Here is a 13209-nt window from a genome sequence, read left to right on the forward strand (position 1 = left end):
ATGGTGGTCCAGATTCATTCTTTTGCATGTGGCTGTCCAGTTTTCCAAACACAGCTGTTGAAGCGACTATTCTTTTCCCATTGTATGTCCTTGGCTCCTTTGTTGTAAATTAATTGGTCATAAATGTGTGAGTTTATTTCTGGGCTCTCTATTCTGTTCCATTGATCTATGTGTCTGTTTTTATGCTAAAACCATCCCGTTTGGATTACTACAGCTTTGTAATATAGTTTGAAATCAGGACACATTATGCCTCCAGCTTTCTTCTTCTTTGTCAAGATTGCTTTGGCTATTCAGGCTCTTTTGTGGTTCCATACAACTTTTAGGATTGTTTTCTCTATTTCTATGAAAAACACCATTTTGATAGGGATTACATTGAATCTGTACATTGTTTTGGGTAGTATGGACATTTTAACAATATTAATTCTTCCAGTCCATGAGCAAGGGATATCTTTCTATTTATTTGTATTTTCTTCAGTTTCTTTCATCAGTGTCTTATAGTTTTGTACAGATCTTTCACCTCCTTGGTTAAATATATTGCTAAGAATTTTGTTCTTTTCGATGCTGTTGTAAATGGGGCTGCTTTGCTTAGTTTCTCTTTCTGATAGTTCACTGTTGGTATATAGAAATGCAACTGATTTTTGTATATTTATTTTGTATCCTGCAACTTTACTGAATTTGTCTATTAGTTCTAACAGTTTTTTGGTGGAGTCTTTAGGTTTTCTATATATAACATTATGTCATCTGCAAATAATGACAACTTTACTTCCTCCTTTCTGATTTGGATGCTTGCCTAATTGCTCTGGCTAGGACTACGAATACTATGTTGAGTAAAAGTGGCAAGAGTGGGTATTTTCATCTGGTTTATCATCTTAGAGGAAAAGCTTTCGGCTTTTCACTGTTGAGTATATTAGCTGTGGGCTTATCATATATGGCCTTTATTATGTTGAGGTATGTTCCCTCTATACCCACTTTGTTGAGAGTTTTTATCATAAATGATGTTGATGAGCATGCACTTTTGTATTTTTTTAAAATACCAACAAAATTTAAAAAAAAATACTGTACCATTACAGCATTGGTGATCCCTGTGTAACATGATAAAAGCTGCTAAATTTGTGAAGGGAAATTTTCTTTCCTTTCTTTTAATTACCAAAAAACTTAATTAGATTTCAAGTGTAGACTCATAGATCTAGAATGATTCTCAAGTGATATTTTAGTTCACCATAACCATACAATGCCCACATCCTGTATCATCCCAGTCTATGAGATTTCAAACTTGTTAGCTCCAAAACACCAGTCGTGGAAGAGTTTTCTTGGACCACAGTTTAAAACCCACACTGGTCTAGAAGGGAAAATTCCAGAGTGTCCTTTGCAAACTCAGGGTTACTCTCAGGAAAGTCTTTCTTATTGTGACTCATGTCCTTTGGGCTGAAGCTTATGCCTATTTCCTCAGCTTCAGATATTAGAGACAAAAATATCAGAAATTATTCTTAGCCCCCAAAGGACCTCCTAGATGATTGCTTCAAACTTCCCATTTTTTTTTAAAGGATATTTATTTTACTTTTTTTTTTAAAAGGAATTCCTTTATTTTTATTATTTATTTATTTATTTTTGGCTGTGTTGGGTCTTCGTTTCTGTGCAAGGGCTTTCTCTAGTTGCGGCAAGCGGGGGCCACTCTTCATCGCCGTGCGCCGGCCTCTCATTATCGCGGCCTCTCTTGTTGCGGAGCACAGGCTCCAGACGCGCAGGCTCAGTAGTTGTGGCTCATGGGCCTAGTTGCTCCGCGGCATGTGGGATCTTCCCAGACCAGGGCTCGAACCCGTGTCCCCTGCATTGGCAGGCAGACTCTCAACCACTGCGCCAGCAGGGAAGCCCCCAAACTTCCCATTTTAAAGATGAAAAAGCTGAGGGCGAGTGGAATGTGTAACATGCCTGTGGTGAGAGTGGTCCCAAAACCCACTTATCCTACCTGCCAGACCACACACTTTCTATTGCCTTAGTCATACCTTCCTCTCAGACACACACCAGCATCACCTAGTCGATTCTACATACAGTGCCTTTCACGCATTGATACAAGGTCTGTTAGATACGTACTACTTACAGAACTTCTGAAGCATAAACTAATTTATCAATATCAAAGGCCCAAGAAGGCAAAGCGATTTGCCTTCCTACTCCAAAGTAGGAGTGTTTCGGAGCAAGGATAAAACTCTGAATGACCCTCATTTTGTGCTGAGGACCTAGAACCTCCACTGGTTCCAGGCTCCATGCTAGAGCTTTGTTTTAAAATCAAGACCCCACAGGACCCACAGAACTAAGAGGATTTTTGGTTTTTTCAGTACCTATTCAAAACTGAAGCCCTGCAGCCATCAGGAAGCTCAAGTTCTTTGCTCAGCTTCTGCTTGTGTTTGGGCTACGTGAAAATCCCTGGGTGGTAGTGGATGCTTCTAGCACCAAATGGTTTCTGTACAAAGTCCAAGCATTCCTCCTGGCCTGATAGGAGGGTTACACCACACACAGAGAAGGATGTGACTAACACTGAATGTGACTTCAGACTCTGCAAGTCCAGACAACTTCTGATAAACATTTAAACAGAGGTCAAGAATGTTTTCCTTTCTGAGGGGAAACTATGCAGTCTGTGGTGTGAGTGGGAGGGAGCAGAGGGGAATAAATCTAAACATCAGCTTCCTCCTTCCATAATTCTTAAGCATTTTAGCAGCAGCCATTTTTAATACTCTGACAGGCTTTCATACTTAGAACCCATAGCTGGGTGCTTGCCAAAAGAGAAGAGAGATGGAAAAGGTGAAGATCCAGCAATTCCAAAGTGATTACCAAGCAAGTTGAGAACTAAGCAGGGCAGTGAGGGCCGGTTTCCCTGTTTCCCACCCTCAGGCCACGAGTGCTCCAAAACGTATGCCCTCAAGGCACAGTGTAAGTACCCGGTTGGGATGCTCCCTTCCTATGCTGACAAAAGGGGGAAGCTCTGTAGAGGAAATGGGCGTTGACTTCTGGGGGAGGAAGGTGAGTTGGACCAGGTGGCACTTCTCAGCATCCTCAGCCCACCCGAGGAATTCTGGGGTGTTGGCCCAGGACAGGGAGGAGAGATTGAAGAGCAGAGAGCCAGCATAGATGTCCCCTTCACAGGGGAAAAGAAAGCAGCATAGTTTCTGTGACCCAAAGCGCTTTCACTGGTAGTGCGGATACAATGTCTTGAGCACTTCCCTGCCCATGGGCTGTTTGGTTTGTCTCCTTACATTTCCTGGATGTGTGTGTGTGGAGGGAAGGAGATGTGGGTGAAGACTGGCATTCTGTCTCCCTAGTACTAAATAAAAAGTAAGAAGAATAAATGTCACTCAGCAAGCTCCCTCTAAATGGGAGGAGGGGGGTTCAGTATTGGAAGAAGAGACGTTGATGTCAACTTTAGCGAAACCCTTCATGTATCTGAAATCAAAGTTCTTTTGAATATGTCAGCTTCAGTTATTTCAGCCATTACCTCTGTGGCCGGGAGCACTGAGGACCAATGTAGGTAGAATGCAATTGTGTCAATTACTCACTGTTGAGTTTTAAGCAGGTGGAGAAAAGATCTCATTTTGAAGTCATGAGTATGGAGTCATGGAATATTCCCATACTCCATTTTAGACATGAGAGAGAACTTTACTTTAAAAAGCTAGTCTTCAGAAAGCACATCCACTTGTTTGTTGATTTGTTTCTTCATGTAGTCATTCATTCATTCATACATTCAAGTGCCCTCCAAGCCCTATGGTGGGCTCTGGGGGGATGGAAAGGGCCACGTCTATGGGCCATTACTCAGAAAACTGGGAATCATGGTCAGCATGAAAGTTCTGGAGTTAAATGTACCATAGAATCCTGGCCCTGCTACGGATACGCTCTGTGCAAGGTATTTAACCTCTCAGAGCCTCTGATTTCTCACCTGAAAATGGGGCTAATAAGCATAAACACCTCATTGGACTCCTGTTGAGAGTTATCTGAAATAACATGAGAGAACCTGCGCCGTGCCTGGAATATAATAAGCTCAGTACGTGGTGGTAGAGGCAGTATTAGAGGTTATGGTAAGGATAGTAGTAATTTCTCTTAGCGATTACTATTATTAATGAGACCAATAGCACAAGAGTGAGAGAGCAAAGCAAAAGTGATAGGTTTCAGCAGGCGAGAGATTGCTGGACAGGAGATGACTTGTGGGCTTTCTTTTCCTTGAGCTCTATTATTTTTTTCAATGACATCTTAGTGGAGAAATTTGGAAATTCCTTTCCCTTTGCATTGCATTTTCTATTACGTTCCTGAAGACCGAAGCTTTGGTGCAGAATTCAGCTGGAGGCTACATCCCAGCATTTGCATTGACCTTAGAGTGCTTAAGGTAATTATTCTGTCAATTATTTGACTTTTTAAAGTGTGCTTACCTTGAAGAACCTCTGCAAAGGAGGACCATGTTAATGTGTAACATGGAGATAAGCAGGGTGCTGCTCCTTTTTATTTCTTTTTTCTTTTTCCTGGCTGTTCAACTGGAAAACTGAAATGGTTCTATTTGCATCTCATAGAGCAGTGTTGAAAGGTTGGGACGAAAGAGCTTTTACTAATGAAGTACAGCAGAATGTGAATTTTTGCAACACGAAATGCAAGGAATCACCTGCAATTTGTTTTGGTTTTAAGAGAAAAAAGGAAATTACAAGGCAATGTAATACCTTGCTTGAAAAAGTGACAAGAAGACAGCAGAGAGGATACTCTTGAGTTGAACCAAGTAGCTGTGTGCATCTCTTGTAGATGGAATGAGTGGTCCCTACTTGCATGGACAGCAAGTTCATTTTTCTCACCCTAAAGAGAGGGCGTTAACCATCGGTGCTAGAGGAAACATGTGGAACAAGAAGGAACGAGCAACTGCAGCGGGAGGCCTGAGTTGAGCCCAGGAGGATTGGGGATCCTGTGGGCGGGAGCCAGCTCCACCCAGGTGGCAGCTCCCAGGCCAGCAGGCGTGGGTGGTGGAGCTGGTCCTCTCAAGTCCTAACAGCTTTTTTGGGAACTTTCTGTTGTTAGAGAAACCACCTCGTCATCATCCAAGTGCATTTCTGAAGTGCCCGACTGTGCTCAGGGCTCTGTAAGCTCAGGATTAGCCAGCCCTCCAGGGACCTGGTCTGCATCACTAGCAAAGATCAGAGGAACTTGGTAGAGCCATTTTTTGAAAAAAAAAAAAAAAAACCACCCTAAACCCACAAGTGAATGGAAATGCATATTTATATCACTGGCCCATCAAGGGTCAGGGTGTTTTGTGGGAAGGGAGGGAGAGAAATTGGTGATTAGGGATGAAGCTCTGGAATGTAAAGCTAGAAGATCTGTGGCGAAGACCGAGAAGAGGAGACTGAAGGCGAACACTGGATCTTGTACCACTTTTTCATCAGCTGCAGCAAGTAGTTGACTACACATTGGTTAGCTGATATGTCGAGGCAGAATTTTAGGTTACCTGGAAGGTAATATGGGACAGTGGTTAGGAGCCTGAGTTCTAGAACCACATTGCCTGGTTTTGAATCCCAGCTCTACCATTTATAAGCCTCTTGACTTTAGGCAAATCACTCAACTTTCCTGTGCCTCAGGTGTCTCCTCTTGTGAAATGGGAGGCAGCCCCAACCTCACAGAGTGGTTGAGAGGGTTAAATTAGTTACACACCTGAATGCCCATGGTGAGCAGTCAATGAATAGGCGTAGCTGTTGTGAATGGCCATTGGTGGGGAGGTGAGGGGCAGGACTGAGTTGAGGGGGGAAACAATTAACATGAAATAGGATAACAGAGTATATGGTGGTTAGAAACTATGAAAGTCATTGGGTCCAGCTTCCTCCTTAACCAGGAAAACAAATCCTAGTCCACTTTAAAATAATTAATTTGAAATCATAAATAACAGTGACCGTTTATTGAGTACTCACTGTGTGCCAGACAGCATGGGGAGCCCTGTGCATGCATCCTAACAATCCCATGGGGCCCTGGTACTTATTATTACCCCATTTTTATCAATGAGAAAACTGAGGCTCAAAATGTTAGGTAACTTACCCAACATCACCTAGGTCTGTCTGAATCCAGAGATTATGTTCACAACACAGCAGTTCTGTTCCCTTTGCTTTCCATTTTCTATCACATTCCTGAAGACTAAAGCTTCAGGACAGATTTCAGCTGAAGGCTGCATCCCAGCACGTGCATTGGACCTGGAGTGCCAGGGTCATTGTTCTGTCAATTATTTGACTTTTTTTTTTAATAAATTTATTTATTACTATATATTTATTTTTGGTTGCACTGGATCTTCGTTGCTGCGCGCAGGCTTTCTCTAGTTGCGGCGAGTGGGGGCTACTCTTGGTTGCAGTGCGCGGGCTTCTCATTGCAGTGGCTTCTCTTGTTGCGGAGCCCCGGCTCTAGGGCACGCAGGCTTCAGTAGTTGTGGCACACAGGCTCAGTAGTTGTGGCTTGCGGGCTCTAGAGCGCAGGCTCAGTAGTTGTGGCTCACGGGCTTAGTTGCTTCGCAGCATGTGGGATCTTCCTGGACCAGGGCTCGAACCCGTGTCCCCTGCATTGGCAGGCAGATTCTCAACCACTGCGCCACCAGGGAAGTCCCTATTTGACTTTTTAAAGTGTGCTTTCCTTGGAGAACCTCTGCAAAGAGAGGACTGATGTATTGTGTTCTATGGTCCCCTTGAAGCAAATATTTAATACCCATGAATACATGCCTTATTTTGTTTTGTTCTATATAAATCCAGGCACCATATTTTGAAAAATACTTTAATTCTATTAATCTTGAGTAAATCATTTCCCAGTTCTTGGTTAGCTATTTAAAAGAAATGATAATATTAAGTAACAAAAAATTTTCCTTTGGAATCAATCCATCGTTTGATTGGATTTGATTGAAATTGTGAATAAAATGAAGAATTCATCCCTGACAACTCTCAGCCATTGCTCATCCATGCATGAATGCATTTTAAATTGTTAGAGATCTTTAACTGCTGACGAACACTTTGGTACCTTGACTTTAAATATGAGATGTGTCTTTGATCTTAGTGCTTCCTTTGGGAGTAAGTAAAATCAAGACTTCTCATTCCCTGACATGGCATCCCTTCAGATGTTAGAAGATACTTAACAGATAGTCCCCCACCCCAGGCATCTCTTCTTTAAGCTAAACACCCACATCACCTTCTATGTTAGTTTTCAGACCCCACACCAGTCTTTGATGGGGGGTTTCCACCCTTAAGAGTTTGAACAAGATCCAGGGCTGCAGGACTGACCGGATCAATACAGAACACACTGCAGCCACAGGGTCACACAGATGCAGACCCAGACAGATGGCCTCCAGCCTCCTAGCCTCACTGATGTCATGGTAGACTCCATGGTTAAATAATAAAGGCAGGGTGATAAGCAGGAGCCAACAGAAGGATTTCCCCAAACTGTTTCAGAGTGGTCCATGGTAGAGGCTTCGTGTCATTGCTGTTGTTTGTATTTCAAGTGAGAGTTCCTCATGTTGGTTCTAACAAAAAGGTCCTTGATATTCAAGATTTGTGTGGACTGTTCCTAAATTCTCAGGCACAAGTTCTAAAAATGAAAAGCTATTCCTTCTTTTCATAAGAGGGGGCATTTGTAGCTATGTTTATCACAGATCCATGTTACAAATAGACAAGGGTGCATGGAAAGGGAGATGTTTAAAGTCACATATTGAGATCATCAGGTGGCTCCTTTTGATCTAACTCCTACATTGCTCTGCTTTGTGTCCACCCTTTTTCTCAGATGTGAAATTGTTGGGCTTTATTTTTCCACTTGTCAAATTCTCTTCAGCTTTTTAACTGCTGTGTTGAACTCTTCTTTTCCTTAAAGGCATTTGGTTATTTTTTTAAATGTTTTTGCTTTACTGAAGGTTAATGTGCTTTTTATGGTTTTATAGTTACCTTGCAGAAATCTCATTAGAAAAGCACTTTAATATATGACTTGGCAACCAGACATCTGACAGTGTTCTAGTTCATTAGTTAGGAAACCTCCCCAGGCTTGGAGGAACAGACATTCCTCTGTGAATTGGGAAGCTTTGATCACTCCAGCAGGGGCCAGGGTTTATTTTAATGCATTTGAGGGGGAAGGGGAAGAGCTACTCTAAATCTGGCAAAATAAAAATAACACTGATTAAGAAAACAGTGAAACATTCTTGAAAAAGAATTGCACTTCATTTAATATTATTCTGTGGTGTCTCTTGAGTCCTTTGAAGACAGGACTTATTTTAGAAAATGTCTCTTTCCGTGGCAAGAGCCTAGTTAAACAGACTCACTCCAGATCACAGATCACATTGAAATGATCCTAATGAGGGTAGACTTTTCAAAGCTATATTCATTTTACCATGAATAAATGGATTCAAGTCGTATTCGTGGGTTTTTAATTTTCAACTTTGAATTTGCAAACTATCAAATTCCTTCAAAGCTATGGTGTGCAGAGAAGGATCTGACTAATAGGATTGCTTTATTTTTAAAGAAAGATGCCCTTTAGCAAAGCACTGGGCTTTGAAGTGTGATCAGTCAAGGGTCCAACAGGCATGGATTTCCCACATGACACTGTTTCTTGTTGAGTTTCAACCAGATTTAATATCTCTCATACAAAAAAGCTACCCCGAGGGCTTCTAGTGCGTTCAAAGTAGATAATGCTATATAGTTTCAACACAGATTATAGCAAATGAAGTACAAGTTCCTGAAGCAGGGCAATACTTGGGTGCTGGTGACTTTTTTTTTTTTTTTTTTAAGGAGCTGTATCTTTTTCCTTTTAATTGAAAGACTTGAAGCAAGCTGTCTGAAAAGGTGTTTAAAAAAAAGAAAAGAGGGCTCAGTTATTAGAATGATATAAATAGGGCAGCAAGCAAATGGTCGTATGAAAGGAGGGCCTCCTCCTTTATCAAGAGATAAAGGGAAGGGAATGGAGCATTTTGGCAAGAGTGACATTGAGCCGCTGAAGTAAGGTTGGAGAGGAAACTGGAGCATCCTGAGCAGTGACAGACATAAATGAAAGAAGCATGTAGTGCTTTTCGGCTTGCCTGATTGACAAGCAGAACCCAGCTGCCAATGATGGCTCACTTTCACCTTTTAATACCTTCCAAGGCAGGTAGGAGAGAGGGAGGCACGGGCAGAAACAATAAATGGTTTAGTTCTGGGTTAGAGGTGCATTTTCCAAAGAAAATGCAGTTTGGAGATCTGCGTGCTCAGACCAGGACCCGCTGTGTGAGTCGCTGGCCTCAGTCAGGTTACTAAGTACCCCCCCACACACACACTGTGTTTCCTCATCTCTGGGCATTAGGGGTCACAGAGGCTCTCAACCAACTCCACAGCTCTGTGCTGTGGGTCAGGTAAGATAACACACTTCAGAAAGCTCTCCACAAATGGGCAGTGATGGTGGGGCAAGCTGGAGGTGGTGATATGACTGTGATGTCACATCCTGACTGACTCCAAGCCTGGCCAGTTCCTTTGCAGCCGTGCAAGCTCATGGGGCTACTCAGAAGGCCCATCTTATTGCCCCTTCGGGTCCAGAGACCCTAGTTCTCAGGCAGTTCTGGCTTTCTTTATAACCACCTCCCTTCCCGCAGCAAGGGTTCACAATCCGCAGAGAAAAGCTGTTCAAGACAAGACCTCTTAAGCAGGCTCAAAGTTTTGAAAGCCACTGTGGACCTGCCTTCCTGAGTCCCCAGATATCCCCCCACGCCAAGTACAGTCGGCCCTCCGAATCCATGGGTTTTGCATCCTCAGTATACCGAGAGCCGACTGTATTCATCGCACTGCACCATTCTATGTAAGGAGCTTGAGCATCTGTGGATTGTGGTACCCGTGAGTACTCCTGGATCCAAACCCCTGCAGATACTGAGGGAGGGCAGTAAGCGCAGCACCAGTGTGGCTCCCTTAGACCTGTCATGATATTGACCCAGCCCAGCCCCCTCTGCTGGGCTGGGAGCCAGGACTGTGGGCCAGGGTGATGGCCCAGCATGTGCTGTTAGAGGATCCTGCCCACTGAGTGACCACCGAGGAAAAACCAAGGGAAGCTGTCTTACCTTGTGTGTGTTGGAACCCGCCAGTGTTGGAATCTGGGGTTGCTTAGTCTAAGCCTGAATGATCAAGAACCGGGGACAGTGCCAGACTGAAAGCGAACATTTGTTTGTCAGCACAGATGGAGGAAGGAAATAGGCCTGCTAGATGTAACAGCTCCAGTAGGCCTCCTACTGACTGGTTCTTCTCTCCTTACCCGCGCAGAACTCGCCTGATTTGATGAGACATATATGTACTCAATAGCAGCATGGAACATAGTGTTTGACTAGAAGAGGCTTTCCAAAGGCTAGAGCAAGAAAGAGGAACATTCTTTGTAAGTTCCAAGCTAGTGTTTCGTACCCCAGAGATATAAGAAATGTTGCCTTCAGTAGGACCTAGAGCTGTGCATCGATCAGCATCACTTTTGGCCAAGATATACTCCTGCTGCACCTTGTACTGATTCACACACTTCCTCCAGCTAGGTTTCACCACTGCCACATGCACAAGGACAGAGGGGCTTCCTTAACTAGGTGAGCCTGGTGTGTTTAGAGCAGAAGAAATAGCATGTAGTGAAAAACGAACACGTGCAGGGAGAGCCCATCTGCAGAAAAATTGGCCTTTTTAATTAGCAGTTTTGTTTCAATACATTCTTTAATACATTGTGTTGTACTGTTCAGCATTGATCTTCAAGATCGATCACATTTGTTTTTCAGGAGGAATCAATCTTAACCAAATAGAAAAATGCACTGAGGCCCCCCTGTGTTCGTTGCTCATTACTCCTCCCCCAAATTTGTGAGCTGGCTCAAGTCGTTTTAGGCATTCAGAAGAGAAGCATTCTTATTTAAACTTTTGGTGATTCATTTTGCATATCTTTGAGACCGATTATGGTCTCATAGAGGTTCAGGCCCACAGTCAGAGATTGAGAAACTTCCATCATTATAAATGTGGCCTGTGGCGCCCACCTCATTTTTAACTAGAGCTTAATGGAAAGGAGTGATTGGGGCCTGACTTCTGCCTCCTACAAACTAATCTTTTTCAGTGGTGTGCACTTCTTTCTGTCCCCCAAAGGGATTTGTTAAATGTGATTTTCAGCGGGAAGTGCGCTTTTTTTATTTGTTAGCCATAATGGAAATGCATAGATAAACAGAATCTGTGTGAATATAGTCAGATTTGGGAGTGGGGGACAGGATAGAGGAAACAAAGATAGAAAAAGCTCTGTCAAACATGAAATGAGGGGCAGGACAAGGAATAAAGACGCAGACTTAGAGAATGGACTTGAGGACACGGGGAAGGGGAAGGGTGAGCTGGGACGAAGTGAGAGAGTGGCACTGACATATATACACTACCAAATGTAAAATAGATAGATAGTAGGAAGCAGCTGCATAGCACAGGGAGATCAGCTCGTTGTTTTGTGACCACCTAGAGGGGTGGGATAGGGAGGGTTGGAGGGAGATGCAAGAGGGAGGAGATGTGGGGACATACGTATATGTATAGCTGATTCACTCTGTTATACAGCAGAAACTAACACAACATTGTAAAGCAATTAACCTCCAATAAAGATGTTAAAAAAACAAACAAACATGAAATGAGTATCTACTTGATTTTCATTTTTGTTTAAACCAGCCTCCTCTTTATAAAATTTATTTAATAAGACAACATTTTACAGTGAGTCTGATCAGCGTTTTGAAGAGAAAACATCTTACTGTGGAAGGACTTCTAGAAGAAAGAAAGACTCACCTAAGATTCCTGCAGGAGATCTAAAGAGAACTCCTTGTGGCCGGCCTCCCAACTGTGTTTTGTGGTGAGGGACCGTAAACAACCCAGAGAGAGAGAGAGAGAGAGATCCCAGTAACTGGAAGTTCCCCCGTGGCCCAGCCTCTGCTTCCTGCCCAGCTTCTGCTCATTTGCCATCTTTATTCTTCTTTTCTGCTCCGTCCAGCCCCACAGATGGTCCAAGAGACTCAGAGGGGCCTTCAGGCTTCTACACCAATTTGAGTTTCCTTCCTGGGCAAGTCAGTGTGTCTCATGGTAATATTCTGTCCTGGAACCATACAAGGACAGGATATAACAGTCTCTGTCCCTCCTGGGAGCACACCTGGAGGAAAGCCTGAGAGTGGTGGCCTGGAGGAAGCCCCCCGCCCTGGACCCTACTGTATGTCTGGGCAAGAGGCTCAGAACATTTCTCTAGTCTTGGCTAGAAAGGCTTCCTTAGAGCTTTGGCTTTTCTCTCATGTCCTTCAGATGGATTCTGCACACCAGAATGGCAGTTGAAAAGCTTCACAGAATTAGCTTTTAATGTTAAAAACAAACAACAAAAGCAAGTTGAGGAATGACTGAAGAGAAAGCACACTCCAGCTGTCAGACAGCTTTGAGAGCATTAGTGGATGTTCTAAATTTAAACATAATTTGTCCCTTTCTCCTTATCCATATAACACCCGAAGTTTCCTTTCACTTGCCTCCCCGCCTTCCACTAACCCCATTCCTGGTTTACTACGTGGCGATGATAATTATGTATATGCATCCTGAAAATTTAACCCTTCATGTGCCATTTCCTCTCTTTCGATATTTTCTTTCCTTTTTTGTGGAAAATGATATAACAGAAACTTGCCATCTGTACATTCTTCACTTTAAAAAAAAAAAAAATTTATTATTTATTTATTTTTGGCTGCGTTGGGTCTTCATTGCTGCACGCAGGCTTTCTCTAGTTGTGAGCGGGGGCTACTCTTCGTTGTGGTGCGCGGGCTTCCTTTTTTGATAAACTTTAATCAAATTAAAGTCAGGAATATAAAGATTCTTCCTCAATTTTTCTTTAATTTCCCACATATCACTTATTTTCCTACTGTCTTTGCTGAATTTTAACAGTCCGGGACAGCCTCTATGATTACAAATAAAAAAATACACATCCATAAGTCCTTAAACACCACTTAAAAAAACCAAAGTGTCAATGCCAAATTTCTGATTTTAATGAAAATTCTGAACATTAAATGAGCATTGCTGCATTTACAATGCTGATTTTTAAAAGCTATCTGAAAATAAAATATAGTAAAACTATTGCTTCCCAAAGTTATGTTGATATAATCTATACAAGGCAGAATTGAAACAATAGCAAACTTCATGAAAACAGTTACATAACCCATCTTTATCCCTTCTTTTGGCATTTTATACAGCTCTACAAGTTATATAT

At 42.7% G+C, this 13209-nt stretch overlaps 1 protein-coding gene and 1 long non-coding RNA gene across 2 annotated transcripts in view; one reads left to right on the forward strand and one right to left on the reverse strand.

Annotated features, from left to right (window-relative positions):
* The window catches only part of LOC309662094, a 330512-nt gene extending 317830 nt beyond the window's left edge, over positions 1-12682 (reverse strand). The window contains exon 1 of the long non-coding RNA XR_014264509.1: positions 1559-12682. This is a non-coding gene — a long non-coding RNA (uncharacterized lncRNA). The remainder of the gene's footprint in view (positions 1-1558) is intronic.
* The window catches only part of IGFBP7 (insulin like growth factor binding protein 7), a 77294-nt gene that overhangs the window by 28493 nt on the left and 35592 nt on the right, over positions 1-13209 (forward strand). The gene's annotated exons all lie outside the window — the stretch shown is intronic.

The sequence above is a fragment of the Balaenoptera physalus genome, assembly GCF_965194825.1.
Source record: "Balaenoptera physalus genome assembly, chromosome: 5".
Taxonomy (NCBI): Eukaryota; Metazoa; Chordata; class Mammalia; order Artiodactyla; family Balaenopteridae; genus Balaenoptera; species Balaenoptera physalus.